The sequence below is a fragment of the Hypanus sabinus genome, chromosome 4 (genome assembly GCF_030144855.1).
Source record: "Hypanus sabinus isolate sHypSab1 chromosome 4, sHypSab1.hap1, whole genome shotgun sequence".
Classification (NCBI taxonomy): Eukaryota; Metazoa; Chordata; class Chondrichthyes; order Myliobatiformes; family Dasyatidae; genus Hypanus; species Hypanus sabinus.
Window position 1 is genome coordinate 128,190,881 of NC_082709.1, and position 27,842 is coordinate 128,218,722.

The following is a 27,842-nucleotide window of genomic DNA, read 5'->3' on the forward strand; positions in this document are numbered from 1 at the left end:
CTCACAGGAACTGATAAGAACTCAGACCAGCTCATTTATTATACAATTAAACCCAGTGTGGCGTTTCAGATACCCTTTGAGAAGCATTTACTGGTATTTAATGTTAATCTGTCTTTCCCTTAAATGCATGACAAGCACTAGTGTCACATCTTTGAAGAAGGGTCTGGACCCTGTTAAGCTGTTTCTTTTCTCTCTCTCAAAAGCAGTTTGAGTTTCAAATATGTAATGCTTTGTGTTTAACTGTATTATTTGTCTTCATATAATATTTGGTGTTTTTTTCAAATGGAGCTTTATTCTAATTAAAAGAATTATGTCATTGCACAATTTAACAGAGACAATAATGTATTTTACTGACCAATCTGATTTTTAGCTGACATGTTACCTATTGTCTGTTTCATGTGCTGTCATTGTAGAGAATGGATAACGTGAAGATTGCCTTATGGAATATGACATTTGGTTTTGGGAGGGAATATATTCACTACATATTTGCCCACATACAATACTTTATTTATTTGAGATAAGACTGCTTGGATCCTGTCATTACTTCTGCTTCTCTTGTCGCGACCACAAACATACAATTTCCACTGTGGCTGCCTAAGCCCAAAAAAATGTTCTGCTGATAAAATAGGCTAAATTATATTTTTGGGGGAATGCACAAAGTTGGCGAAGTGCAAATTTCATTTGCAACCTTCATCATGTTACTTCGTTAATCATAAAACCAAACCAATTCCAGATCAGCCTTACCTGGAACCATGAGGCATTCTTATTGAGATTCCCTCTGATCTTGCTTTCACCCTTTTTTGGTTTAGAATGAATTCTGAGACATTGAAGAACTCAGTGAATTGTTACATGTAATTAATTTCCAAAGATCATAGCCAGTAGTGGAGATTATGTTTATTATGTCTTATATAAATGTTATATATAAATGCTTTATCTCTTAACCGGTGGCAGAAAATGTTTTCTGTCTCCAATGTTTTCTGTCTTTTCTTGTCGTTATTGTTTGAAAATGGTTTTCTTGCTCCTGATGATTGTGGGGCTGGCCAATGACCCCAAGTTGGGAATTGTAGATCCTTCACAGAAAGGACATGACCTGGCTAACAGGTGGGTGGGTGGTGTTATGTAAGTTGGTACACCTCTTCCATCATTTATAAAGGGTTTTTTTGTGTGGTCGAGGTGCATGGACTTAAAATTATCAATACCATCCTGATTCTGCTCCTCTACCCTTAATGCTTATTGGCCAGAGGTTCTTAAGTCATTGAAGATTTTGCTTTGCTTAAAGGAGACTTTGAGCACATCCTTGAATCTTTTTCTTGCATTCAGGAAATAACAGACCCTGAGGAAATCTTTGGTGCTTCACTCCAAAGCTGACAATTTATGGCTGTTGATAACATGTAGTTGATAAATTTTATCATGATGACTTTGAGGCTTCCCAATTGAAAACAGGGAAGCAGTATACATGGCAGTGATAAAAGATCATAATTGCTAATGTGGCCTTGCAATAAAGAAAATCAGAGAGTGTGAAATAGTTTCCTGATTCATTCTTATCTCAGTTCCATAAATTCCTTTTGACAAACTTACACCATTCCTACACAGTTTACTTTGAAAGAGTAACAGTAAACAATTAATCTATGTCAAAATTCAGATCAGTCAAGTGTGGATGTTCAGGATATTGGAGCTGATTATTCATCCTTTTTTAAGATGACATCTTAAGCTGCTGTTCTACTTCTTTCCCAACCTCATACCCACCCATTCATAATCCTTGCATACAATTTTTCTTTGCTGAATCCACTTCCAGGTTATTATCAATGTCACTGCACAGGCAGGCATCTGCAGGTTCTTTATACTTCTTGACAGCTCTTCAACCTTTCATTTCTATGCAGAATAGATTTGGTTTAATTTGCAATATTGTGAAGAGATTAAAAATGTATGCCTTTGCACACAGTGGGGAGTATTAATATACTGGTAATAAAAAATGAACTGGTTAACTTCTTCTGCAGCCATGTTAGTTGTAATGTAATCAAGTGTACAGCTAAACTTCCGTGGCCTTTTCCAGAGAAGCAGTTCTAAGCTAAACTCAAAAGAACATAATTTAAAGAGCAAACACAAGGAAGTCTTCCGATGCTGGAAATTCAAGCAACACACACAAAATGCCGGTGGAACACAGCAGGCCAGGCAGCATCTATAGGGAGAAGCACTGTCGACGTTTCGGGCCGAGACCCTTCGTCAGGACCTTCGTCTCGGCCCGAAACGTCGACATTGCTTCTCCTTATAGATGTTACCTGGCCTGCTGTGTTCCACCAGCATTTTGTGTGTATTGTTAGAACATAATTTGTAGCATGTTTTGATCAACCAACCAACATGCATCCTTTCATTATTGCTGATTTTAGTTGAACTAAGTTGTGCTGCTTTTGAGATTACTATCACAACTACGCTTAAGTAACTTTACTGTACATTAGATATCTGAAGGTTATAAAATCCTCTTCAGAGATTACAGGTTTTTACCTTTACATCAGCTCATGGAAACTTGTTTGATTGTGTCAACCTCATTTTGCAGGGTCCTATTAGAGCAGGGGTTCCTAACCTATTTTATGCCTTGGATCAAAACCATTAAGCAAGAAGCCTATGGACCCCAGGTTGGGAACCCCTGCATTAGACGTACACTCTGAACTGAATTCCAAACTTGATACAATGGTTGATGAAAAGTGCTAATCCACACCACTCAAACTTCCTTGCATTTAACTTCTAAATAAGTAGGCAAACCAAAGTTAATACTGAATTTGTTTAAGTGTTTCTTTGTACCCTCACCTAGAAAGACCTAAGCACATGAACTTCAAAACAAGGAAAATCTAATTCTGAAGTCCTGTAGATCTTTTAAAGACTTTCATCATAATTGAGGAAATAGCAATTAAGACTCATCCCTAACTTTAGTATTTAATTACTGATAGTTAGATAGCAAATACTTTATTTAAGTAATTATTTTTGGATCTGAATTCTGGACAGTTTTGAGCAGTTTCATTATCATTAATTTTTTTCTTGATTTTTCTGTCCCTCTTTCATCACTGTCCAAGATCAAAGGGAAAGGAATAACTAGTTTGGAAATCTAACAGAGACACTTAAAATTATGACAGGGTATGAGACAGTGGGCACACAGGATTCTTCCACTTCTGGCAAAAGCAAAACTAGAGTCTGTAAATAAAAAGATAGTCACTGACAAATATGATTGGGAATCAAGGAAATTTATTTCTCAAGTGTTGTGACAATCCTGAGTTTGTTAATGAATAGTGGAAATTTATTTAAAGCTGGATAAATGAAGGAGGGAGAAAGGCACAGGTTATGCTAAAGAAGGGTAAAAGTATAATCATCACATGGACCATTGGGGTTTAATAACCCGTTTCTGTTTTTTTAATTTCTATCTCAAATATGTAATTATTTGTCTTATGGATGGGCAGCTGCCCTGGTTCTGTTGAAGATCTAATTTGGTAGCTTTTGTGACCATTCTACACAAAGTGTTTGAGGAATACAGCAGGTCAGGCAACATCTATGAAAATGAATAAAGAGTTGACGTTTTGGGCCAAGAACCTTTATCAGGACTGGTAGGATTTCCAGGATGTGCAGAATTTGTGTTTGTGATCTCTCCTACTTATTTTATGGCACTGAATGTTGTTGAAGACTTGGTTTTGATTTCTTCTCTGTCTTCATAGGTAAGGAGCAAAAAGGAGATGGAAAGTTAGTATACGTTACTTATTAGAAGTCCTGGAAAAATGCTTTGAACTAAGGAAATTTCATGCTTTCCAGTGTATTCCAAGAATATTTCCATACCATTTAGATATCATCAGAACAGTTTCACATTTTGAAACACTTTAAGCAGTATTCTTTCAAATTTTAAATTTAGTTTTGAATCTAAAGAAATAAACAGTTAAAACTGACTTATTTTTTACACCAACATTTAGCCCTGCTTGAAGGGCTGTATAAAATGAGGCCAATGAGTCAGAATGAAAGTGCATTACCAGTGCTTGAAAAACCTCCTTTCCCTCAAGTTGTAACAACAGGTGTTAGAATTTGCTAACACTGTAGTTTAATCACCGCTTGTAATTGTTAACTTCAATCATGCTGGCATAAAATTAGGATAAAGTGAACACTTGGGACCTTTTTTTCCACGTTTGGAGAAGAATCAGTTTTCTATCTCTGGATTGACGGAACTGATAGCCTTTTTTCCCCATTAAAAGCAAGCAAACATCATAAGCCTACTTGCAAATAAGCACCCACACTAAATGAAAATAACATCGAAAGCCTTTATATGACTTGCTGTAGGAAATGGAAATCAATCAGCTTAAAGCCAGAGGTATATGGCAGCAAATTTCTACAAATCCAATAACAAGAGTGTTCAGCTCAAAGAATTAAACCAAGAAAAAATCCACATTTTTGCTGAGGTTTCTCAAGTTTTGTTGAGTTCCTTGGCTGTTAGTTGCTCTGATGCCTTTCTTCAGTTGATTCACAAGTCCCCAAGCTCCATCCTCTTTGTCGCATTTTCTTATCGGTGAACTTCTTCAATCACAAACTCACTTCATCCCTGGTGGGTAGGGATTCTACTTGATATCAGAATCAGAATCAGACTTTAATCGCCAAGTACCTGTGCACATACAAGGAATTTACTTCCGGCAGATGTTGTCTCTCTGCTCATAACAATAATAATGATAAATATAAATGAAAATATAGATTATACATACAGGTAGTCCAATCCAAGTAATAGTTAGCCGCCAGTTAACCGGCAGTTAACTATTCAGCAAAGTGACCGCAGTAGGGAAAAAACTTCTCCAGTGCCTATTAGTCTTAGTCTGGAGGGATCTGAAGCGCCTACCAGACGGAAGCAGTTCAAACAGTCCGTGCGCAGGATGGAAGGAGTCCTTTATGATGTTCCCCGCCCTCTTCTTCAACCTGGAAGAGTACAGGTCCACAATAGAGGGCAGGGAGGCTCCAATGATGCGCTCGGCAGTCCTCACTGTGCGCTGTAGTCTGGTTCTGTCCTGCTTGGTGGCGGCTCCAAACCACACAGTGATGGAGGTGCACAGGACAGACTCAATGACTGCAGTGTAGAACTGCAGCAGCAATTCCTGAGGCAGACCATATTTCCTCAAGAGCCGCAGGAAGTACATCCGCTGCTGGGCCTTCTTCAGGATGGAGCTGATGTTCTGCTCCCACTTCAGACCCTGAGAAATGGTGGTTCCCAGGAACCTGAAGTTCTCCACGGTGGACACAGGGCTGCTGAGGACTGTGAGGGGGGACGTAACGGGGAGATGTCTCCTGAAATCCACTATCATCTCCTTTGTCTTGAGTGTGTTCAGCTCCAGATTGTTCCGACTGCATCAGAGCGCCAGTTGGTTCACCTGCTGTCGATATACAGACTCATCACTGTTCTGGATGAGTCCTTCAATTTCTCTCTGTTAGCACACTGAATGTGTGCACCTCTTGCAGTCAACAAGCTGTAAATCTGCCTTTGGACCCCTTCCATACACTAGTAGCAAAAAGGACCTTGAGCCTAAAAATTCTGACAAAGAATTGTGTGTTTAGTTCAATCAAGTACATTCTAACGGTACAGATTGTGGTGAACTATGTGCCTGTCTGGACACGCCCCCTTCTGACTGCTCCTGTAGCTCCTCCCACAGGCCCCTGTATAAAGGCGATCCAGGACTGATCCTCTGCCTCATTCTCCAGGATGTAATATGATGGTCACTCACTGCTGGTTCATTCTTCAGTCAATAAAAGCCGATATCTCGCCTTACGTCTCAGAGTGAGTTATTGATGGTGCATCACAGATTAGCTTGGGTCTTCCATGATAAGAGACTGCAGTTGCTGGAATCTGTGGCAACAAACAGTATGTTGGAAGGTCTCAGTGTGTCAAACAACATTTTTGGGGTGGGGGGGGTCTTTCCTCGGCTTCTGTCACTCAGAAAAAACAACCCAAGTATGTCCACACTTTCCTTCTAGCACATGCGCTATAATCCAGGCAGCATCCTGTTTGACCTATACCCTCTACATCCTTTCTATAATGGGGTGACCAGAATTTAATGCAATAGTCCAGATGCATTCAAACCAGGGTTTTGTAAAGCTGTAACATAACCTCCTGATTCTTGAATTCAGTTCCTCAACTAATAAAGTCAAGCATGGCACCTTATCAATCTATGTAGTTGTTGTCAGGAAGCTATGAATGGAGTTATGCCATTTAACAGTATGCTGGTCCTTTACAATTAGTCTCTCAATATACCACAAATCACATTTAGCCATGTTAAATTCCACTTGCTATTTCTCTGCCGTACCTGCAAATAATCTAAATCTTTTTGTGTCCTTCATCTCACACACTACAGCACCTCAATCTTCATTTTGACTGCAAACTTACCATCTACACCCATCTACATTTACATCAAGGTTATGTATTGTCTCTCTCACAAACAGTAGATGTCCGAGGACAGATCACTGCAGAGTACTACTTGTCATCGACCTCTAGCCAGAATAAGTCCCATTGATCTCTGCCCGTTGTCTTCTATGGGCAAACCAATTCTGAATCCAATTGGCTAGCTCACTATGGTTCCTAAGCACCTTAATCATCTGGATGATCCTCCTCCATGATGACAACATCCACAGCTCTACCTTCATTAGCCATCTTCCTCAACGTTAGAACCAACTTGCCCCACACAAAACTGTGATGACTGCCCCTAATTAGGCCAGTGGTTTTCCAAATACTCACAAATTCTCGCTACGCATACTCCACGTTTGAAGGCCAACAATAGGAACAGGTTACAAAGGGCATCTGGAATCTAGTCCTCTGTGCCTGAAGGACTGTGATATGGACATGGGACGAAAAGACATCAGGAGTTTAGGCCTCCGCTCCACGCTTGAAGACCAGTGACCTGAGCAGGTGATGAATCACAGCCAGAGTCTAAGACTCCAGTCTGTGGTCAAAGGTCAGCAACATGGGCATGTGACGATGGACATCTGTGGATGTCGGGCTGGCAAGTGCTGTGGACAAGGACCAACGAGGACAAGGTCTAGTGACACACTGGTCCCAGATCTATGGGTCCCAGGATAGGATATCTCCGTGAGCAGGAGCCATGAGGAGCAGAAATCCCCTAGATTCACGATTTGGAGCCTGGAGTTCAAGGTCCCATCATCATCTGGCCCTGTAGTCAATACTGAAGAACCAAGGCTGGAGATCAAACAAAAGTCAAAGTCCAGTGGCCAAAACCTGGGTTTATAAGTCTGAAATCCACTGGGGAAGTGGTCCATTGTCTGTGAGTTGGCTGGAAGCCTGTTTTTGGCTTGGGTGACTATGACGATGGATGGAGGGAGGAATGGGGCTTGTTCTGTTTTGTTTTCCTTTGGGTTGTTCTGCCAAGTACAATCACCCCTCCTTATCCTCAGGGGGTTGATTCTGGGACCCCTCGCAGATACCAAAAAACACAGATGCTCAAGTACCCATATTTAACCTGTCTCAGTACGGGTGGACTTTAGGACCCTGGGGAGCTCAGAACCCGCTGCCCGTGGCTGTTGCTGAATCCGCAGTGTTTCTGTCCCGTTGATGGAAAACAATCATGATTGAAAATAAAGTGGAAATTATAAAGTGATCGGAAGGAGGTGAAACACCATCGGTCATTGGAAAAGTGTTAGGCTACAGTCCGTCAATGATCGGACCAATTTTAAAGGATAAAGTGAGAATAATGGAGCATGTGAAAGGCCCTGCCCCGATGAAAGCTACAATTATTACTAAGCAACGCAGTGGTTTAATTATTGAAATACATACATTTCTTAAGTGTCTTATATGCATAGAAAGGTAAAATACATACAATATACTAAGTCAAACGTTTGACTAGCTGACACTAAATAATACCGGATGTACCTCTTCCGACTTACGTACAAATCCGACAAAGACTGCCTTTACTTTAAATCATCTCTAGATTACTTATAGCACCAATACAATGTAAGTGCTATGTGAATAGTTGTTATACTGTATTCTTTAGGGAATAATGACAAGAAAAATAAGTCTGTACATGCTCAAGCGACGAGTGCTGGAGAGAGAACTTCCAGGTTTTCCCTATCTGTGGTTGTTTGAATGTGCACATGCGGAACCCGTGGTTAAGGAGGACCGACTGTTTTGTGGGCATGCTCTGTTGGCACTGGAACATGTGGCGACACTTACAGGCTGCCCCAGTACATCCTGAGGATGTTAGTTGTTAATGCAAACAAAGCATTTCACTGTATGTTTTGATAAACATGTAAGAAATAACTAAAATTGAATCTGAATCTCCTGAAATTAGCCTCTCCACACTGAACTCCCTATCTTCCACTCATGATGGAAAGTATTAATTTATCCTACTATTAGCATCCTGGGGGTTATCATTGACAGGAAACTGAACTGATCTAGTCATATAAACATCATGGTTACCAGAACAGGTCAAAGGCTAAGAATTCTGTGGCATGTAACTCACTTCCTGACTCCCCAGAGCCTGTCCACCAACTTCAAGGCTCAGGTCAGGAGTGTAATGGAATACTCATCACTCGCCTGGATGAGTGCAGCTCCATCAACAGTCAAGAAGCTTGACAACCTCCGGTACAAGGCAACCAACATGATTTGTATCCCTTCGACAAGCCTCCAATCCTTCCACCATTGGTGAACAGTTGCAACAATGTGTACTATCTACAAGATGCACTGCCACAACACACCAAAGTTCCTAAGGCAGCACCTTCCAGACCCGTGACCACCACCATCTAGGACAAGACCAGCAGATACCTGGGAACACCACCACTTGGAAATCCCCCTCCAAGTCACTCACCATCCTGACTTAGAAACATATCGCTGTTCCTTCATTGTCGCTGGATCAAAATCATGGAATTTCCTCCCAAGCAGCATAGTGGGTGTACCTACACCTCAGGGACTAGAACTGTTCAAGGAGGCAGCTCATCATCACCTTCTCAAGGGCAACTAGGGATGGGCAACAAATGCTGGCTTAGCTGGTGACACTCACATCCCGTAAATGAATATTTAAAAAAAATACCTCACCCACAACCTCTGCCTCTAGGCACGTATTCCCTTCTTTAACCCCACTTCCTAGTTAATCTCTTGTTCTTGAAGCATCTATAGAATGCCTTGGGATTCTCTTTAATTCAACTTGCCTAGGATTTTTCATGGCCCCTCCTAGCTGTCCTGATTAACTTGAGTTCTTTTCTGCCTTCTTCATAAACCTCAAGGGCTCTGTTTGATGTTAGCTTCCTAACCCTTACATATGCTTCCCTTAGCAGCATACACAGATTGCTGGAGGAACTCAGCAGGCCAGGCAGCGTCTATGGAAAGGAATAAACAGTCAATATTTTGGGCCACGACCGTTCTTCAGGATTGGAAAGGAAGGGGAAGAAGCTAGAACAGGAAGGTGGGGGAAGTTAGGAGTTCAAGCTTTTAAGGTGATTGGTGAAGCCAGGTGGGTGGGGGATGAGGGATGAGGTAGGAAAGGTAACAAGCTTGAGAAGAAGACATCTGACAGAGGAGAGTGGACCATAGGACAAAGGAAAGGGACACTCGGGGGAGATGATAGGCAAGAAAGGAGTAGAGAATAGATCAGAGGTGAGCCAGAATGGGAAATGGAAGAAGGGGGAAAGGGAGGGGGGGAAATTACCATATGTTAGCGAAATCGATGTTCATGCCATCAGGTTTAAGTCAACTTCGATGAAAAATAAGGTATGCTCCTCCAGCCTGAGAGTGCCCTCATCGTGGCAGTAAAAGAGGCTGCGGACTGACACGTAAGAATGGGAATGGGGATTGGAATTAAAATTATTGGCCTTCGGAAAATCCTGCTGTTTGAGGATAGAGCAATGGTGTTCCAACAAAGGGGTTCCCCTAGCCCAGGGGTCGTCAACGTTTACCACTGAAAGAGCCAATATGGACCCATTTCCCACAGAAAAGAAAACACTGGGAGCCACAAAGCCCGTTTGACATTTAAAATGAAATAACACTGCATACAACAGTTTTTTTTTGCCTTTATGCTATGTATGAACAAACTATAATGTGTTGCATTTATGAAATTGATGAACTCCTGCAGAGAAAACGAAATTACATTTCTGCAGGCAACAAAAACATTTTGAACTCCGAAAAAAAGACGTTGGGTTGAAGGTTACTCCATAGTTAGCCTACCTTGGATCGAAGAATTAAAGGAAAGCGCGCACTGGCGGGTGTCAGGCATTGGCAGTGGTGATGTATATTAATAGCGATAAAAAACACGTTGTAGCGGTGTGCTACACACAGCGCTAAGATAAAGACACTGCAGTCAAAGGTAACTTTATTTGAACTAAACAGCCTTGCTTTAAAGCCTCCCTCAACCCATCCCCGTGGGCGCAGATGCTCCAAAAGACATGTACTCAGAAACCCCCGTAGGCTATCTCCCTTAGCCGGAACGGTGGCTAATTGTGAGCCGGTTCGGATGTGCCAGGAAATGGGATCTCCACAACGTCTTTAGATTGTACAAGATCACCATAATCTTCAAATTTCGAATTACATTTCAAAAACTAACAAACCACGGGGAGCCGCAGCACAGAGATGAAAGAGGAGCATGTGGCTCCGGAGCCGCGAGTTGCCGACCCCTGCCCTAGTCTATGATGGTCTACCCAATGTAAAGGAAGCTGCTTTGAGAGCACCAGATTTGCAGGTAAAGTGCTGCCTGTCTTGGAAGGACTGTTTGGGGCATTAATGGACATGGGGAAGGAGATGAATCAGTAGGAGTAGCACTTCTTCTGCTTGCAGAGGTAAGTCCCAAGAGGGAGATTAGTGGGGTGGAACAAATGGACAAGGAGGAAGCAATCCCTGCAGAAGATGAAGATTCGTGGGAAGGTAAAGATATGTTTGGTGGTAGGATCCCATTGTTTTTGGTGGAACTTGCAGAGAATGATGTACTACATGCACAAAGTCATGAGGTGGCAGGTGAGGACAAGAGAACTCTATCCCCCCTATATAAACTTGAAATATGAAAGAAAGGTTACTGTATCTTGGAGAGATGGGAAACCTTGATCTTATTAAATCTCAGGAGGAGATAAAGGCTCCCTGATGCTCTAAGCAAATTTTAGGCATGTTTTGAGCATGCAATGCAATGCGGGCCGTGATAGCTACCTCCCTCCAAGGTGAGTAGTCAATGTCTGTAACTGCAGCAGATGTGAGAAGGTCTGTGCAGAGATTCAACCTCCTACCGCACCCCCCCCCCCCCTCCACCTCGGTAAGGTGGCCAGGCCAGACAACATCCCAGGGTGATTGTGTACACAGCTCACTGATGTCTTCAACACTTCACTTAGCTAAGCTGCTATCTCCACATGATTCAAATTAGCCACCATTATGCCCATACCAAAGAGCTCTACACTTTAAGAACTAAACAACTACTGCCTAGTGGCACTGACACCAATTATCATGAAGTGCTTTGAATGGCTGATAATGGCAGGTATCAAAAACTCCATAGCATCTGTCATGCACCTGGTCCTGACACATTTAGAAAACAAGAACACTCTTGTCAGAATGCTGTTTCTGGATTTCAGTTTGGCGTTCAATGCTATTGTCCCACAGTCCTTGGTGAATGAACTCCTGCTTCTAGGTCTAAACACACCACTGTGTGACTGATCATTGGACTTCTAACAAACAGACCTCAGATAGTCAGGGTGCACAATAACGTCTCCCTCCCCACCAGTCTCAGCATGGGTGTCCTCCAGGGCTGTGTGCTGAGCCCATTGCTATACATTCTGCTCACACAGAATTGTACTGCCAAACAACCAAGCAATCACATCATCAAACTCACAGATGACAAAACAGTGGTGTAGGCAGTCTTGTCACCAACAACGATGAGATGGCCTACGGAGAGGAGGTGGAAAAGCTTGAGGCCTGGTGTCAGGTAAACAACCTGTTCCTCAATGTCAACAGGACAAAGGAGATGGTTATCGACTCTAGAACTCACATCATTCACATCTGCCTTTACATCAGTGGCACAGCAATGGAAACTGCAAGCATAAGTTTCAAACTCCTCAGAGTACACATCACACACAACCTCTAATGGTGCCAGAACACATCCTGCACGGTCAGGAAACTCACCAACATCTCTACCTTTTGTGGAGGCTAAAGAGAGCTGGACTTTGGATGTCCATACTTGCGTCATTCTACAGATGCGCAGTAGAGAGCATCCTAACAAGCTGTATCACTGCGTGGTGTGGAAACTGCACTGCAACAGACAGGAAGGTTCTACAACGGGTAGTTAAAGCTGCCCAACACAACATTGGCACTAGCCTACTGGCTATCAAGGATATATATACAGAAAGGTGCTATAAAAGGGCCTGTAACATCATGAAGGATCCCACACACCCAGCTCACTAACTGATCGTCCCACTCAGAGGGAGGCCATGTAGCATCTACACTAGGACCATCAGACTCAAAAATAATTCGTTTTCCCAAACAGTAAGGCTGATCAACACCTCCTCCCGCTAAACTCCACCACTACTTAATTATTTCTTGTCAGTCACCTTATGTACAGCCTAGCCTCACTTTATGTACATACTATCAATCTTATGCATAGAAGCTATCTTATGTATTTGTATTTATTGTGTTTTATAATCATTAGTGTGTTCTTTATCTTCTGTGGGATTTCTTGTGTTGCATCAGATCAGAAGTAACAATTATTTCATTCTCCTTACACATGTGCACATGAAATGACAGTAAACAATCTTGAAATGGCAGAACAGGTCTGAAGGGCTGAGTGGCCAACTTTAGCTCATATTGTTGACGGGTATTTTGATTGCAAACCAGTCTGCTGCTTGACTACTAACTGATGCTATGTCACAAGTACTTCAAGTTCCAGTTTAATCGTCATTCAACCATACATATGTATATAGCTAAATGAAGCCTCATTTGAACTACAGACTCATGGGTGCATATCAAACCCAGTGTAGAGCCTTCCTGTCTACTACAGTGCGGTTTCTGTACCACACAGTGATACAGCTTGTTAGGATGTCCTCTACTGCGCATCTGTAGAAGGATGCAAGTATGAATGTCCAAGGTCCAGCTCTCTTTAGCCTCCATAGAAAATAGAGGTGTTCAAATAAAGAAATTAAATTATACTTCTGAATCTCAGAATTAAGTATGGAAGGATGTTTGTAAAAGGGGGGGGGGGGAAGGCATGTTTTTAGCATATTTAACAAGTCTGAAAAATACCCAAGACTCAATGTTTGCAGGTTATGTCATTGTACTGCCTGGGAATAATAGGTGCTGATGGGTTATGGGAAGAGTGAGGCAATAGAAAGGGTCATTGAGAAGAGGTGAATAGAGTTCCTGAGAGTTACAGTAGTTTTCACAAATTTGTTAGATCTGCATCCGGATTCAGATAAATGTTAGAAAAATTACCTCTTGTGGATGATGGTCTTCCAAATGGCTCTATTGCTTCTCGCAGGGCAATGTTCTCCAAAGTGCAGCTGGAGGAACTCAGCAGGTCAGGCAGTATCTGTGCAGGCGGACAGATTGTGACTGTTTTCGGTCAAGACCCAAAACATCACCTATCCCTCTGTCTCCACAAATGTTGCCTGACCTACTGAGTTTCTCCCAGCTGTTTGTTTTTTCTCACTACAGTTTATAGAATCAGCAGTCTCTTATGTCTCCTGTGTACCCGGAGCTAGTCACAGGCATTAATTATTCTGCATGTGCAGGTAATGAGCTCAATGCAAATTTCAATTTTGGGACCTGCTCCCGATGCTGGAGGCTTTACCATTATGAAGCAGCACACTAGCTGGATGGTACTTCAGATAGTTACATGCATGTTTTATGCCCCTAAATGGGAAAGGTGCTGATGGATTTCTTTAACAAAGTTCACATCCTACCAGTTAACTGTGCACATAGTACAATCAACTGGTCTCAAATTTTTAACTGATTTTAATTGGCATTTAAATCAATGAAGAAAAAGCTTTGTCAATTGTAGTGGGAAGGCAATTGCGGTTTTCAATTTCAGCTGGCATCAAAACAATTAGGAAATTGAATGTTTGGTTCAATTTCACAGAAGATGCAAGGAATTTGCTAGGATGAATTAAGGAATAGTGGACTTATTCCATAACACAGTAGGTAAACTTAAACCCATAATTGATCTTTCTTGTGACTGGAGGAAAGCTGGATTCATTTTTGCATTATTATCACCAAAAGCAATAGCTTTTATTTTAACCTTTTAATTTGTCCTCATCTGTCATTTCTGCAGCCAGTTATCTTTTTCTGTTGTCCTGTTTTTTAGTATTCTATCTCTGCCTTTTCATTTCTTCATCTTAATTGAAATCAAGATTCTTAAAGCTCCTTTTCCTTCATCTTTTCCAATTTTTCCTTCTCCAAAAGCCTCCACTGTTAGAGGGACAAAATGATAAGATGCAACAATGTCATTGAAACCACTGATTTATTTGGGTATCCTTCTCCCATTCCACATCTGTGGAGTTCTTGCCCATAAAACACGTGTGTACTTACCTTGCAGAGCTGCAGTGCCCATAAAACAGCAAAAAGGGATGTTGATAGCTGGCTAAGCCACACTCCCAACTGAAACTGTAAGGCAACTTTTAATCATTTGAGTTGTTAGATAGTATACAATGATTTTAAATTAAAAGCACATTTAAAATGCTTTGATTTAAAGAAACTTGAACAATGTTTTTAAGTATAAATTCTAAACCTCAAATAAAAACAAAAAATGCTGGAAGCATTCAACATGAGCTACATAAAGAAAAACAGTATTACTATTTTGTGTTGATGATTCTAAATCCGGACTGGAAAGGTAAAAAACAACAATTTGGATTCAAGTTGTATAGTACAGCATAGAAACAAATCATTCAGTCAAGTCTCAATGCTAGTCATCGGATAGCCATCTCTACTAATCCCATTTCCCAGCACTTCTTCTGTGGTTTAGTATGTCTTGCCAATCAAATGCTTATCCAAATGCTATGAATGTAATGAGAATACCTGCTTCTACCAGGCTCTGTGTTCCTGATTCAAACCTCCCTCTGGGTAAAAAAATTCTTAATCAGGTCCTCTCTAAACCTCGTACTCTTCACCTTAAACCTGTGCCTTCTAGTCTTACCTCAACTATGCCTCCTCTACTCCAACGTAAACAAACCTAGTCACTGTCCATAATGGAAACATTCCATTTCAGGAAGCATCTTGATGAATCTCCTCAGGACCTTCTTCAGCACAATTGCATCCTTCCTGCAGTATGGGAATTAGAAGTGCCTCCAGTATTCCACTGTGGCTTAACTTTGTAAAACTTTATGAAATGCTTTATAAAATTATACCAACACTTACATTCTGTACCCTGGCTAATAAAGATCACCATCTTGCATGGTCCCAATACCATCCTTTCCTACTGCGTTATTACCTTCAGAAATTGCACTCCACAGTCCCTTTGTTCTTCAGTGCCCCCATGGGTCCCACCATAAACATGTTAAAGTTGTGAAATGCTGGTCTGGGCTGATGCTGAAACTCAAAACCAAAAAGAGAATGCTGGAAGTGTCAGGAGATAAAGCAACATCAGGGCAGAAAGGAAAATTCACACCCTGGCCAGGTGTAATACAAACTGAAAATCTATGAAATCTGAAATTGTTGAATTTGATATTAAATTCTAAGTATAGCATTGTGCCTGGGCAGAATATGAGGTGGGATTTCTTAAGTTTATATTTGAACTTTGAGGAAAAGAAATGGAGATTTAAAGTGGTAAGCAACTGGAAGCCCTTGCAGACAAAATGGAAGTGCTCTGCAAAGGCACTCAATCTTTGTAGAGAAGATCACATTGTGACCACGAAATGCAGCATTTTAGATTGGGGATAAAAGGCAAGTGAACTCCTTTATGCTCTGGTCGGACTGTTTGTCTCTGTGGACAATGAGAAGAGACAAGATAATGGGGCAACTTTGCAACTTTCGTGGTTGTGTAGGTAAGTGCTGTGAGACGGAAGGATGAATTGCAGGAGTTGTAAAGGGAATGGTCCATTAACAAAACTGAAAGGAGAAGGGAGAGGCAGATATGCAAAGGATGATTTATTGAATGTAGACTGTGGTAGGATGGATGGCCAGGACCAGGGAACCTTATCCTTGTTCTGACTGCAAAAATAAGGGTGAGAACAGAGGTGGCAAAAACTGTTGAGATATTTTCGAGACTCTTTCAACTGTGGTGGGATGGGGGAGAAAAGATATCTGAGTCAAAGTTCTGATCATCAGTGCAGATACAATGGGGACAGGGGACTGGGTGTCCTTACTGGAATCAGCATGGGAATAAGTAGAATCAAGATAGCTCTGGAAGTGTCAGAGACTGGAGAAGTGTTTTGATCCAAAAGCAGGGGGGCAGAGACAATTTAGCAGTGAGCAATAACTTTAATAATTAATTGCAAAATGACAAGCCACAAGAGACCACAAAACAAGAGGGAAGAGATACTGAACATTACTAGACAACAGGGTACCTGAAGGCTGATTCATAAGAATGAAACCAGGATTGTGGATGAGAGCTGGTTTTAAATAGGCTGAAGGTGATGAGTTGGAAACGAGTGGAAGGTGACTCCTGTTAGCTGGGCAGAGTCTGGGAGGAACCTGCATGTGGAGGCTTGACAACCCTCTTCCCCCTCCCCGCACATCCAGCCCTCCAGTGGCCCAGGATGATTTGGATGGGTCTGGTGGAACTCCGCGATGAACGATTGTGGGACCACACAGCCCAGAGTTAGGAATTCAATATATATTTTAGCAATCTCAGATTTTCTTGTGAATTGGTTGGTGTTCTCCCTCCTGCAATTGCCTATCCTGTTTTATTCCACAGCCAGTGCTGTTTGGGATGTGAAATCAGTTGCAGACTTTTTCCTGTGGTTTTATCTTTGGAGATCTGGTTGAGTATATATAATCCATCAAATTCATACATATAATTGGTGAAAATACCATTCATATCTCAATTATAACTTTAAATATGTTTATCCTTGCACTCTAGTTGAGATTTACCAGAATAAATCCTGCTTGCACTTTTCTCTTTGGAGCAAAGCAGGATGAGAGGTGACATGATAGAAGTGTCTAAGATAGATTGGACATCCAGCACCTTTTCCTAGGGCAGCAATGGCTAATATGAGAGGGTATCAATTTAAGGTGTTAGGTTTTTTACACAGAGAGTGCTATGTGCATGGAGGGTGAGTGATACAGGCTGATACATTAAGGACATCTAAGAGACTCTTCTAGAGGCACATGAGTGAAAGAAGACTGTAGGGCTGTGTGGGGGGGGGGGGTTAGATTGATCTTAGATTAGGTTAAAATATCGGTACAAAATTGTGGGCTGAATGGCCTGTATTGTGTTGTACTATTTTATGCTCCTTTGCACATATATTTAATTGCTTTTCTGGGAACTGAGCAAGATTTGTGCTGCACATTGATCCACACTAAAAAAACTTGCAGTGAAATATGTGATGTTTGATATTTTTGTGTGTTTTTTTTTACCTTCTGTGTTTATTGTATAATAGATGCGGTGCAAGCTGAGCGTTGTTCCCTCTAAATTCTTCTGACAGCTGCACAGAACAACCATTACTCGAAGAAGGAAATTTCTTACATGGCCTGAAAACAGCACAGCAGTTTAATAAAACATTATATTAAAGAAAATTCCAGCTGTGTGGCAACAATGGTTGTGTGCAGAGGAGCATTTCAGTTGCTGCACAGACACGCACCTGAGTAGTTTAGGGGGAGCAGTGAAGCTGAGTTACCCTGTATCAGGGACTTCTCTAGGATGTTTGTACTCATGCAGTTTCACTGATGCTATAACATTTTGCAAGGAGATGAGGCCTACTTTCTGTAGTTTTAGCAGTTATCTTTAATGTGGTACAATCTTCCAATGTCCTGAACACCGATAGTGGCTGTATCATAGTGGATAATGAATCTTTAATCCTTTTAGGCTGTTATTTGTTTTAAAAATATTAGGTACCCATGAGAAAGTGTAAGTGAATATTTTATTATTCCAAAGATATTTGGATGCAAAACCAAACATCTTCAGCAATTAGTGACTTTTCATTTTAATGAGTTTTCTGAAATAAATAAAATACAGGGTCAGGCTGTTTTAGTACTTCTATTCAAGATTTACATCATGGTAAACTCCAAAAAACTCACAATTACCATAAAGATAAAATGGCCAGAAGTTATTTGGGTAGATAAGTACTCCTCCTTTAAGCAAGCTGTCATAGCTGATGTCATTGTTTATGTCAGTGTGTTTGACAATTTATGCCAAAGTGTGAGGCAACACTGCAGTAATCAATATGGGATTTGATTTTACTTTCAAAAGTATATGACAATAATAATATGTAATATCCCAAACATAGCTGGGTCAAACTTATGGTAGTCTTGGGATTAGGTCATCAGCTAGAATTTCAGTTCAAATGTTTCAATCAGCTGTTTACAACTTGAGTTTAGAAAAACTCCTTCATTCCCTTTCATGCAAATTGCATCCATGTATGTTTTGGCCAGTTGGGAATAAAGTGCCATAAAATAGCAGTATTTGTGATACAGGAAAACTAGTTGGTTTTCTATCTGTTTGGAATGATTGGAACATTTACAATCCAAATTTGTTGTGTGATTTTATTTTAAATTGCTTAAAAAAGGATGCTCATTATCTTCGTCTCTTCAAATGGGGTAAATTTTTAATTGAACAGTCCTGTCAAGAAAATGATGGATTTGGTGCAATGTTGATTTTGCGTCCTGCTTGCACTAATGTTCTGTTATCAGATGAGGAGGAACTGCCTCCTCCCCAATAAATGAGGAAGATATATTTTCCATCTCTGCTGTGCACACAAACTGGTCTTGCTGATGAAAAAAAACCCAAAATTTATTGAAGGTGAAAAATAGAGAATGAGAAGTCACTTATCTTACGTTGTAATCTGCTCCACAACAGAGAAAGTAGTAAGTATTTCTGTAGTTAGAGAGTGCTTCCCTGTGGTAAATAAAAATCTTGAGTTGTCCTACTACTTCTGAGGGGCATCAATCTTTATCTCAGTTAAATAAAGCGCATTTGGACCTATCTGTAAATTATTAGTGTTTATGTTTTATTGTTACTATTCTCTGAACTAAGGTTCGGCTGTTGGATACCAGAATATGCACACGTACTGTAAGTAGTGGAGAATCTGATTTATTAATTTTTTGCTGAAATATTAAAAACTTGAGTGTCAACAAAATCAATTAAGACAAGTCACTCCATCAAAATCCACCCTGCAGTTAGGTGTCCTTGCTAAAATTCCCAAAAAAGGTGACAGATTTCCAAGACTGCTTTCAGAACCATTTAGAACAGAACAACTATGTGATATGATATCAGGCAATTTTGTGATTCATCTTAACAGAGCATAACATTTTTAATGCAATCAAAATGACATGTTATGATTCATCTGTAGCTGTTGTTACAGCAGGTCAATGGGTCTAGTTATTTCAGTGATGAGTGGGTTGAATGTGTTTGTTCTAATATGGTATTGGAGTGTAAATAGATCTTGGATTAAACCAGTAACAAAATTCTCAGTGGTGCAATGCATATTAGGGTAAAATATTCTTTAAGACAGTGGCAATTGTGTGTAACGTGCCTGCTAAAAACCCTAGCCACAATACCGGGAATGAAAACCCTCCGAACAGCTTATCTACATTAACAAGCAACTAAATTGAAAATGACTGGTTGAGGCCCAGTGATGTTTAACTTAATTTCACAGACTTTATATTGAAACCAAACTAATTAAAGTTACAACATTTAAATGCTCTATAATATCTTATAAATTAGGTTAAGGAGAATACATTGCAAATCTGAACAATTCATTTGTATTTCTTATATAAATGTGTGTACTGCACTTCAGTGCTTGATTTATTGGATGAGGGGTGAGAGCACCTGATTTTGTTTTGCCAAGAGCCTGGCTCTTTGCTGCCACCTTATTTCAGCCTCGCATTGTGGGGTAGCTATCTTCCACTTCTCAGGGGTAATAATTATAATCTGTTTAAAATTAGAATGTTTGCTCAGCTGAGTGTTGAGCATTTCCTTTCTGGGGAGTTTAGAGCTGAAAATTAATCTACAGTTAAGAAACTTGGCCATTTGTGGACTGAAGCAAGGAGATAGGGTGGCGATTCAGAGTATCAGGGGTCTTCGGAATTCTCTATCCCACTGACTTATGGCTGCTCGTTCTCAGAGAGAATGACCTGGCCACAAAGAAAGAAGAGCAATGTTGTTTTATCACAATGTTATGTTGGGGTACTTTAAGTTTAGTGTGGGACTGCAGTGCATTTTGTATATTGACAGAGCACTATTTGGGAATGGAAGTGATTTTTCAGGATGATGGTTTTGTGCCATTAACAGGGCCTGCTTTCTCTTGGATGCAATCAAGTTCCATACATTGTCAGGACTACACAGGTAGGCACCTCCCAGCGTCCACCCAGCTAACAGGAGTCACCTGCCACTCATTTCCAACTCATCACCTGCAGCCTATTTAAACCCACCCCTCTTCCACTTTCCTTTATTCACACATTGAAGCTGCCACCCTCAACCAGAAACTCCAAGTCATTGATTATCTTGTTGTGTTAAGTATTTATTCTGTCTTGTTTTATGGCACCTCATGGTCCATTACGTTACAGTTTTTCTAAAATCAGGATATCAACAATCATGCAATGTGCATTTCTGTTCTAGCTAACGTAAGTTGGAGATGAGGGTTGGAGAGTCACAGCACAGTGAAGAACATCAGCAACTAATTTGTTTGTGCTCAAGGGCCATCTGCTAATGCTGAGAAATTTGACCAGTCACTTTCAGAACTCCCTAAACACTTTCTGAAGTCCACAGACTATGCCACACTTAGCTGCTGGGGATCTCTTTCAATAGATGCCTCAATTGTGACATTGCTGACAGCATTCCAATAGAAACATTGATATGGAAATGACCAGCCAAAGGCAGCTTGCTGTGGACCTCAGGACAGCAGGCAAGGAGATGATCCTGATGTTGTCCTCCTCAGAAACATCACATTCTACCTGGACTTGTATGGTGAGCTTAAAATTTCCAAGGCTATTATCACTGAGATCTGCAGTAAATATAAAGACCTTTGGCCCTTGTGCCTGGACTGCTCCCTTCATGGAGAGCAGGGTCATATTGATTCCCCACTTCCTTGCTACAGGTTTAACCCCAACACTGCAATGCTTCACAATTTTTTGCAACAAGTAGACCACACTGGCACGGTATTCATGGACAAACTTTTTCATCAGATATTCAGGCTCTGCGATTTATCAGCTTTGTTGGTTTCCTACAAGCGATGTTGTTATGTGCCTATAAACAGGATACCAGGGCCAAATAATGAAGCCAGGCCCAATCACTAATGCTGGTGCACAAAACTCATTTAGGAGCTCAGCAGCACTGTGAATTCTATGGGATAATGGTGTTGGACAAGGTAGAAGATCAATGAATACCCATGGGCAGATTCCTTGAGTTTCAAAAAGGCCATGAATGCCACATTTAAGGAGATAGCTTTGAGTGGGCTTTGAAAGGTACAGTCAGTTGTCTTCCATGTACCCAGTAGGATCTAACTGTGGCAGGAAACCGCTCCATGCTCCAGACCTTGAACTTTAAGATGACTGCTTTAAATGAAACTTACTCCACCCAGCATTTTCTTAGCAAATGTACAGTCACTGGAGAACAAAATTGAGGATCTGAGGGCAAGATTGCTGTTTCGAAAGGAAATGAGGAATTGCAGCATTCTCTGTTTCATGTACACATGGCTCACTTCAGGAATGCCAGATATGTTGGTAAGACCCTAGGGCTTCTCAATACACTGGATGGACCAGACTGCTGATTTGGAGAAGGCAAAAGATGGGTGTCTATGTTTCATGATAAGCTTTCCGTGGGACTCGGTCACAGTGGTCTTGTGGCACTCTTGTCCCCCCAGCTTGGAGCATCTAATGGTTAAGTCCTGGCCATTTTACTTCCCAAGAGAGTTCTCTATGATTCTGACTGCAGATTACATACTACCAAAGGCTATTATTAAGTATGCACTCAACGTACTGAGTGCTGCTTTCAGCAAACAAGAAACAGTCTTCCCCGATGCATTTCATATCATTTTCGGGGACCTCAATCAGGTTTGTTTGAAGAAATCTTTGCCCAATTATCATTGACATATCATCTGCAGCACTAGGGGTCCCAACACACTCGACTACTGTATACTACAATTAGGAATGCCTACCGATCTATGCATAGACTGCATTTCAGGAAATCTTATCAATTGGCTGTCCTCCTCCTACCTGCACACTGGCAGAAGCTGAAGAGCAAGGCTCCAGAGATAACGACAACAAAGAAGTGGTCATGGGAGACAGAGGAGCAGTTAAAAGATTGCACTAGGTCATGTTCAAGGAATCGTTAGGGGATCTGTGCGAATACACCATGATTGTCGCGGACTTTATAAAAACAGTTGTAGTTGAGTGCGCCCCCACAAAATCACTCAGCATCTTCCCCAACCAGAAGCCCTGGTTTAACCATGAGATCCACAATCTGCTGAGGGTCAGATCAGTTGTGCTCAGATCTGGCAACCAATTAAGATAGGAAAGGTCCAGGTACAACCTCTGGAAGTCCATCTCACCTGCAAAGTGGCAATTCCAGACTAGACTTAAATCACTGAAGGAAGCTTGACAACTGTGGCAAGGTTTGAATGCTATCATCTCCTACAAAGTGAAACCAAGCAACATAGGTGAGAACCACGCTGCAGTCTCAAGTGAGCTCAATGCCTTTTGTGCTCACTTTGACCATTAAAACATGGAGGAACCTTCAGGAACCCCCACAGCCTCTGATGATCCTGTGATTTCAGTCTCTGAGGCAAACATGGGAGCATTCTTCAGGAGGGTAAACCCACAGAGAGCATACAGGCCAGATGCCAGACCTGGCTGAGTACGAAAGACCTGTCACAAACAAGAGAAAATCTGCGGTCGCTGGAAATCCGAGCAGCAAACACAAAATACTTGAGGATCTCAGCAGGGCTAGGCAGCATCTAAGAAAAGAGTAGAGTTTTCATTTTGGCCCGAAACATCGACTGTACTAAAGACCTGTGCTGATCAACTGGCTGGAGCGTTCACCAAAACCTTTAACCTTCTGCTTCGGCAGTCTGAGGTATGCACCATGGTTCAATTATACTTGTGCCTAAGAAAAACAGTAACCTACCTCAGTGACTATCATCCAGTAGTAAATGCATCCACTGTGCTGAAGTGTTTTTGAGAGGTTGGTGATTAAATATATTAACTCCTGTCTGAGAAGCGATTTGGATCTACTCCAATTTGCCTACTGTTACAACAGGACCACAGCAGATGCTATTTCATTGGCTTATCACTCAGCCCTGAAACATCTGGACAGAGAAGAAGCATACATCAGATTCTCTTCATTGACGACAGCCCCTAAAAACTAATCAATAAGTTACAGGACTTTGGCCTTGATACCACTTTGTGCAATTGGATCCCTGACTTCTGCTCTTGCAAATGCCAGTAGTTTTGGATTGGTAATGACATCTCCTCCACAATCTCAATCTGCACAGGTGCACCACAAGGCTGTGTATTTAGCCACCTGCTCTACTCGCTTTATACTTATGAATGTAAGGCTAAGCACAGCTCCAATGCCATATTTAATTTTGCTTACAACACCACTGTTGTGGGCAGAATCGAAGATGGTGATAAATCAGCAAATAGGAGGGAGATTGAAAATCTGGCAAGATGGTACCACAACCTCTCAATCAATATCAGCAAGAACAAGGAGCTGATTAGTAACCTCAGGAGGCAGAAACGAAGGTCCATGATCTAATCATATTAACTTAGCAGCAGCAGTTCAATGCAATACATAATCTAGCAGAGAGAAAAATATAATAAGAAGAAATAAAAATAAAACGTAATAATAAATAAACAAGTAAATCAATTATGTATATTGAATAGATTAAAAAATGCAAAAACAGAAATACTGTATATTTTTTAAAAAGTGAGGTAGAGTCTAAAGGTTCAATGTCCATTTAGGGATTGGATGGTAGAGGGGAAGAAGCTGTTCCTGAATCGCTGAGTGTGTGCCTTCAGGCTTCTGTACCTCCTAGCTGATGGTAACAGTGAGAAAAGGGCATGCCCTGGGTGCTGGAGGTCCTTAATAATGGACGCTGCCTTTCTGGGACACCACTCCCTAAAGATGTCCTGGGTACTTTGTAGCCTAATGCCCAGGATTGAGCTAACTAGATTTACAACCTTCTGCAGCTTCTTTCAGTCCTGTGCAGTAGCCTCTCCATACCAGACAGTGATGCAGTCTGACAGAATGCTGTCAATGGTACAACTATAGAAGTTTTTGAGTGTATTTGTTCACATGCCAAATCTCTTCAAACTCCTAATAAAGTATAGCCACTGTCTTACTTTCTTTATGTCTGCATTGATATGTTGGGACCAGGTTAGATCCTCAGAGATCTTCACACCCAGGAACTTGAAGCTGCTCACTCTCTCCACTTCTGATCCCTCTATGAGGATTGATATGTGCTCCTTCATCTTACCCTTCCTGAAGTCCACAATCAGCTCTTTTTGTCTTAATGATGTTTAGTGCCAGTTTGATGCTGTGGCACCATTCCACTAGTTGGCATATCTCACTCCTGTATGCCCTCTTGTCACCAACTGAGATTCTACCAACAATGGTATAGTCAGCAAATGTATAGCTGGTACTTGAGCTATCTCGCCTCACAGTCGTGTATATAGAGAGTTGAGCAGTGGGCTAAACACACACCCTTGAGGTGCGACTGTGTTGATCGTCAGCGAGGAGGATATGTTATCACCAATCTGCGCAGATTGTGGTCTTCTGGTTAGGAAGCCAAGGATCCAATTGCAGAGGGAGGTGCAGAGGCCCAGGTTCTGCAACTTCTCATTTAGGATTGTGGGAATGATGGTATTAAATGCTGAGTTGTAGTCGATGAACAGCATCCTGACATAGGTGTTTGTGTTGTCCAGGTGGTCCAAAGCTATGTGGAGAGCCATTGAGATTGCGTCTGCTGTCGGCCTATTGTGGCATTAGGCAAATTGCAATGGGTCCAGGTCCTTGCTGAGGCAGGAGTTCAGTCTAGTCATAACTAATCTCTTAAAGCATTTCATCACTGTTGATGTGAGCGCTACTGGGCGACAGTCATTAAGGCAGCCCACATTATTCTTCTTCAGCACTTGTATAATTGTTGCCTTTTTAAAGCAAATGTGAATTTCCACCCGTTGCAGTGAGAGGTTGAAAATATCCTTGAATACTCCCACTAGTTGGTTGGCACAGGTTTTCAGAGCCATACCAGGTACTCCATCGGGACTTTCTGCCTTGCGAGGGTTCACTCTCTTTAAAGACAGTCTAACATTGGCCTCTAAGACAGAGGTCACAGGGTCATCAGGTGCAGCCGAGATCTTCACAGTTGTAGTTGTGTTCTCCCTTTCAAAGCAGGCATAGAAGGCATTGCGTTCATCTGGTAGTGAAACATTGCTGCCATTCGTGCTATTGGGTTTCGCTTTGTAGGAAGTAATGCCTTGCAGATCCTGCCAGAGCTGCTGTACATCTGATGTCATCTCCAACCTCATTCAAAATTGTCTCTTGCCTTGACAGCCTGGTATTGGAATGAATGTTGCATTCATTTAGTTCTAACCATTACAGTCATTAGCTGATGACATTAGGCGAAGTTGTAAATTTCTGGCACCAATTGAAGCCCACCTGCTTCAAGCAACCTTGCATATCTTAGAGCTTTGAAGGGGGAGGGGGGCATCATACCCTCAACAGATGATGCCATCCAGAAAACATGAACCTAATTTGAGAAAATAACATTGAAAGGAAGGAATCCATATCTTTCAGATGCTGCACTACAGATTAGTGGAGGTTCAAATTTGGGTGAGTCACATTTATTTTCACGGATGTCTCATGAAATTTGTTGTTTTGCAGCAGCAATACCGTGCAAGACATAAAGATTACTGTAAGTTACAAAAAATTGCAAAGGAGGATTGGTGAGGTAGTGTTCATGTGTTCATGGACCATTTAAAAATCTGATAGCAGAGGGGAAGAAGCGGTTTCTGTAATCTTGTGTGTGGGTCTTCAGGCTGTTGTACCACCTACTGATAGTGGTAAAGATAGTCCTGCAACACCATTTCCCACTTTCTGTACTTAGTGAGTCTTCAATTGAAGCAGTTGATCAGAGGAGCATTGTGAGTATTTTTGGCAGATGTTAGTGCCTTTCGGCTTTGTACAAGGTAATAGGATGCCATTCGCACATGGGTTGAAGAGGTGTGGAAGCAGTTTGCACTGGATGTCAATAGCAAAAGTTAGACTTCTGGAATTTGAGCTACAGTGCCATGTTGTTGAGTGTGTCACAGCAGAGCAGTAATCAGGATCATGGAAGTACCTGTCTGGAAGATTGACACTGCCTCCACGCAGTACAAACCACCTTCCTTTCCTCAAAGTGACATTATCTACTTGGCTGCAATGTCCACCACAGAATAAAAAATCCAAGTAGAATCTATAAAATTAGCTAATGACACATTGCATACAAATATAAAACAGGTCTGGAAAAATCTGATTTCTGTGAAATTCCTGAAATCTGAAGTCAATATTTTAGCACTTGCCCTGAGGTTTTTAATAGATTTTTGCAAACTTAAAATATATAAAAACATAAACTCTGTTTAGTGACATTTGCAGCAACACCCAGAAGATATGAACCAGCATCTAGTTGATCGTCCTTGTGCTGAAAAGGCTTTTCTGCTGCATATCAAAAAAGGAAGGGCGGTGGCAGAAGCACCAAGTGTCAAAATGTAACCAGCAGGTATTAATATTGAACACTGGCTGAGCTCCCTTCTTGCACCAATTACTAGTCTCTAACACCTTAAGCAAAGTGTTCAGCACCATTTGATAGAGGGGTGTGCATGTTTTATTGATGTCATTTTGGTAACAATTGTAACCAATTATTACCTGTTCCAAATTGTTTAACCAACTATAAGAGGAATGAAGAACAAAAGCTTAATTACAGCTGTTCATAAAATGATATGTTACAATGTTGGTATACTCCATGAGGTATACCTCAGTTTTCAAAGAACTTTTCTTCTTTTCTTTGGAAATTGGAGACTTCAAGAGATAATACTCTGGAACTGCCTGCAAGACCTGAAGCAAGATATCTGATAGAAGCACTTGTGCTCTGCCAGATAGCTTGAGCATCTCATAACTAAGCATTCAGATAAATCATGACCTCTCAATAAGAAATCTTGATCAATTACATTTTCAGTTTCCAAATTTCTCAATAGATTCAAACATTTTTACTGCAGATATTTTCATTCAGTTAGTTATCTTTAGAAACTATCATGCTCTCCTGGGCAACGTGTCACTATTTCAGGCTTCCTTCACATATATTAATCGTTGTACTTTATGAAATTACCACAGGATTAAGAATTTCTTGGTTACATCCCTATTTTTAGTCTTGTCATTGTTAGGATTTTGCCAGAAACAAGTTTAAATGTTCCATGTCTCTTTCAACAGTTAAATCAATGCCCTTAAGCCAGAAATTCTACTGATTAGATTTGTGTCATCACAAATATTGTAAATGTAGTATACTGCTGAACATCACTCGAGATGTGAACATTGTGTAAATTTTTTGTAGCTTTCCCCAAGGAGTGCTTTAAATTGGATATCTACTTGCATCAGATGCTGCACATTTGACAGAGAAGCAATTGTTCCTTCTACAAAATGTGCATTAGTATTCAATGTGGTTGAAGAAAAGCATCTGAAATACTGCGGAAAAACCACAGGATGGCAGAATACTTATCATGAAGTTCAGTTTAAAATCTC

The 27,842-nt window shown here is 41.1% G+C and overlaps 1 protein-coding gene and 1 long non-coding RNA gene across 2 annotated transcripts in view; both read left to right on the forward strand.

Moving 5' to 3' along the window:
• LOC132393201 (uncharacterized) overlaps window positions 1-17,553 on the forward strand; it is a 47,435-nt gene extending 29,882 nt beyond the window's left edge. Inside the window, exon 3 of the long non-coding RNA XR_009511793.1 lies at window positions 17,515-17,553. This is a non-coding gene — a long non-coding RNA (uncharacterized LOC132393201). The remainder of the gene's footprint in view (window positions 1-17,514) is intronic.
• Window positions 1-27,842, forward strand: part of dmd (dystrophin) — a 1,939,431-nt gene that overhangs the window by 81,314 nt on the left and 1,830,275 nt on the right. The window lies entirely within an intron of this gene.